This window comes from Taeniopygia guttata, chromosome 11 (assembly GCF_048771995.1).
Source record: "Taeniopygia guttata chromosome 11, bTaeGut7.mat, whole genome shotgun sequence".
Lineage (NCBI taxonomy): Eukaryota > Metazoa > Chordata > Aves > Passeriformes > Estrildidae > Taeniopygia > Taeniopygia guttata.
The window spans coordinates 9,106,312-9,110,220 of NC_133036.1; positions in this window are offsets into that span (position 1 = coordinate 9,106,312).

A 3,909-nucleotide genomic window follows, 5' to 3' on the forward strand; every position below is an offset into this window, starting at 1 on the left:
TGTCAGGGCAGCTCCTCACTGTGCCAGTGAAGTTGTCCTTGGGATCACCTGGATCTCTCATGGTCCTTTGGATCACTTGGAACACTCATGGTCCTTTAGGATCAGTTGGACCTCTCATGGTCCTTGGGATCACTTGGGATCACTTGAAATGCTGATGGTCATTGGGATCCTTGGGATCACTTGGACCTCTCATGGTCCTTTAGGATCACCTGGACCTCTCATGGTCCTTTAGGATCACTTGGACCTCTCGTGGCCCTTTAGGATCACTTGGACCTCTCGTGGCCCTTTAGGATCACTTGTACCTCCCCGTTTGGAAGACTCCTGTCTCCTGCTGGCAAGTGTGACAGCAGCCAAGATCCTCGGCTTTCAGGAGAACGATTTGTTCCATGAACACCACAAAATCATACTTTAATTTAAGCTCGTGCCCACACCAATGCGAGCCAAAATGGTTTCTGCTGCCGTAGTTTGGTAGTGATCTTTGTGGGAAAAGCACAGTGTGACATGAGGCAGTGTCTGGAGTGACACTGAGGTGCTGTCAGGGCATCCCAGGGACCAGCAATGGGATCAAAATAGATCTTCAAGGAGTCTACTCCTGCCACCAGAATAATATAAAATAATTTCTAGCATACCACTCGGTGGTACTGGAGTGTCTTGGTAACCTTCAGGAGATTTTTCCATAGTTTGCTGAGCAGTGAAGGAGCCTCTGAGGTTTGGACAAGCCATAAAAGAGTTTTTGGAGGCTGGAGGTTTCTCTTTGCTCGTGACCCAGCAGGGGTTGGCACATACAGGGGGGTATTTTCTTCTCCCACCTCACCCTGGCTGCACAGGCTGGATTCCCCTCTGGAGGTGGGGTTGGATGAGCATCGATTTTTTCTCTATGGCAAAAGGATTTACTGCATCATTTAGGTCCTTTAATGGTAAATTAAAAAAAAAAAAAAAAAAAAAAACCAAAAACAAACAAAAACCCAAAATAAATAAAGAAACACAAAAAAATACCTTTTTTCTGGTGAATTTTCAGAGGTAAATCCTATTTCTTCCCATTATTTTCTGCTTGTTATTTTTCCATGCAGACAAAATAGCAAGAACAAGAGAAGCTGTGTAAAACAAAAAAGATCTTTAGAGAGTTTCCCAGACAGAGCTGTGGATGGTGGGGCTTGCTCCACTCATCCTGAGCTCCCCCCACCAGGCGAGTCTCTCAACTTAAGCAATGGAAACTGTGCAAAAAGAAACCAAAAGCTTTCATTAAATTCCCTCTTCCTTCCCCATTACACACCTGAGGACAGACTTAAGGATTTTACTCCACCTTTACGAGACAAGATGGAAAAGAACGGCAGCTCTAAACTTTGTTCTTTGGTTTAAAAAGAAATTCTGCCCAGGGAAACCCCAACCCAAAAATGAAGTGTTTGGATTTTTGGGTAGCAGCAAACTCCATTCTACCCGTGCAGAAGAGATTTTTTCCCTCAAGGTGGCACAAGAGGAACAAAAGTGCAACAAGCCCCAGCTCTGGGCAGGGAGCAGGTGAAGGAGCTGTGAGTTTTGAGCTCACAGCATCATATTTTTGGGCTCAGGGTGTCTCAGAGAATGGCTCCTTTGCTGTGTGTGTCTTCATAGCAGATATTTTCTACTTAAAAGACAAAAAAAAAAAGCTTTTCCAAATAATCTCCTTAGAATTGGAGCATTATTATCCAATTAAATAGGAAATACTGTAAGGGCACTGTAATTGGACTGTGTGTTATGTTTTTAGAGTGTGAAAATGATAGAGGGAAGAAATATAACTTGTATTAGTGTTGTTTTCTTAACAGTATATTCCTGATTCAGTCTATTCCCATCGTTTTCACGAAATAGCAAAATACATTAATTTTTCATTAGATTTCCTAACATGCAGAAATCAACAGCAGCAAGAAAATGAAACTTGAGTCCATTCAGCAATTTCTCAGAGTGAGGGGCAAACAGCAACATCTTTTTCCTTCATTTATTCCATCTCATCAAATATAATTTCATAACAGAGCTGAGGGAACACAAAGGTGAGGGAGGGCCGTGGTCCTGAGCCCAAACCACGCTGTTCCTCCCCAGTTTGCCGGGTAACCAACCACCCTGCACTGACTGTTATGGTGCATTATTACACTCATCAACGTGTTTTTCTCCTTCCCTGTGTCCTTTTTGTCGTGGAATTTCTGCCAGTCCCGCTCAGGGCATGGTTCCCCCTCCCTAAGGCAGGGTGTGGCCTCTTGGCCATGGTGCAGATTCGAATTTTGCTCTCACAGCTCCATGAGTCTCTACAAGCAGCAGGGTTGTGCCAAGGGGATGATGCTAAATAAGGAAAGGATCAGCCTGTTGCTCAATTAGCCACGGTGGCTAATGAGGGCCGCACTGGGGCTGCCCATCCCATGGGGACACCGTGCACAGCACAGCCCCAGGATGCTCCTTGTGGATGGTGGGTGAGGATTTGGGGTGAGAAAAGCAAAACCAAAGGGAAATTTTCTTCCTACCTGCCTAGAAAGAGGGAAGATGTTTTCCAGCACTTTTCTGGCAGGATTTGGAGTGATCTTAAGATTGTGGTGACCACAAACATGCTCAGGTGGGCACGGGGAAGGATTCCTTGGTAGGCAGAGCTGCTGTGCCTTGTCAGGAGCTGGCAGAGCCAGCTGGATGTGCTCCAGCTCCTTGGAAGAGCTGCACAGGGAGGGGGGACCACTTCAAGAGCACAAATGAGCTCAGAGAGGTTTCACCTCCTGAATTCCAGAGGATAAAGTCCAAATCCCTCTGTATCTGCTCCAAGCCCTGGCTAAGCATCTTACCTAAACCCTGGGCAGGGCTTGGATGTGAGATTCCCGAAAATCAGAGCCCAGCATCAGCCCTGGCTCCTTTCCCATGGGAAGGAGCTCTGTTGGGTGTGCAGGAACTCCCTCCCTCTGCCTGACGCATCCTGCTCGGATCCTTGCGAAAGCGTTGCACAACCGAGGGAGCCGGGAAGGCTCAGCTGTGGTTTCCAAGGTCCCAGCTCCTTGCAGAGTTTCCCAATCGCTGTGTTTTCTCCTGGGAAGAAGCCCCTCCCTCCCTCCACAGCACCTAGGTGGGTGCTCTCTGTAGCTGCGTGGGGCGTCCTCAGCTTTTCCTGGGATGCAAACAGGATACACGGAGGTGCTCCATGGAAAAGCTGCGTTTTGGTGAGGGTTTTTGGCCAGGTTTTGGGTACCACAGGTTGTCACAGAGGTCTAGGGGCTTGCCCTCATCATTGTCCAGAGCAAAATAAATGCGCAGTTTTCTGGACATCGTCCTTGGAAGAAACTTTTCTCCTGCAGAAAACTGCACATCCATTTTTGTCTGGCCGGGAATGACTTTTATTCCCTCGGTGCAGCTTTTACTGTCAAAGGAGGATGTTAATCTCACAGTTTACACCTCAGGGACAGTTTAAGGGTAAGTGCATCCCGCAGTCACGGTGCCTGGGGGAGGATGTCGGTCTCGTGGGGCAAACCAGAGCGTGATGCTCCCTGACAGGCAGCCATAAATCCTTGGGAATGATGTAACCAGTGCACTTTATCAATCCTAGAATTACAGAACCGAGCTGGAGGGGACCTACAGGGATTCTTGAAGTCCAGCTCTGGACACCGAAGCCCAACCTTAGCAGTGTGTTGGGCTTCACCAGGAAAGCACAAATAAAACTGTGGCTTTTATAAATGACCATTACAAATCCCCACATGATGTAAACACTTCTAAATCCCGGCGTGGTGCTGACTGGAACATTTCCTAAGGAGAACCATCCCAGCCTGGAAGTTTACAAACAGGCTCATAACCTGTCCTGGGCGAAACACCTTCCCTATCACCCTTCCGCCGCTCCTCCCGCAAAAATCCTTTGGAGGGCGGAGGAAAAAACCCCAACCTGCTCTTCAGGTGCACATCGAGGTGTGC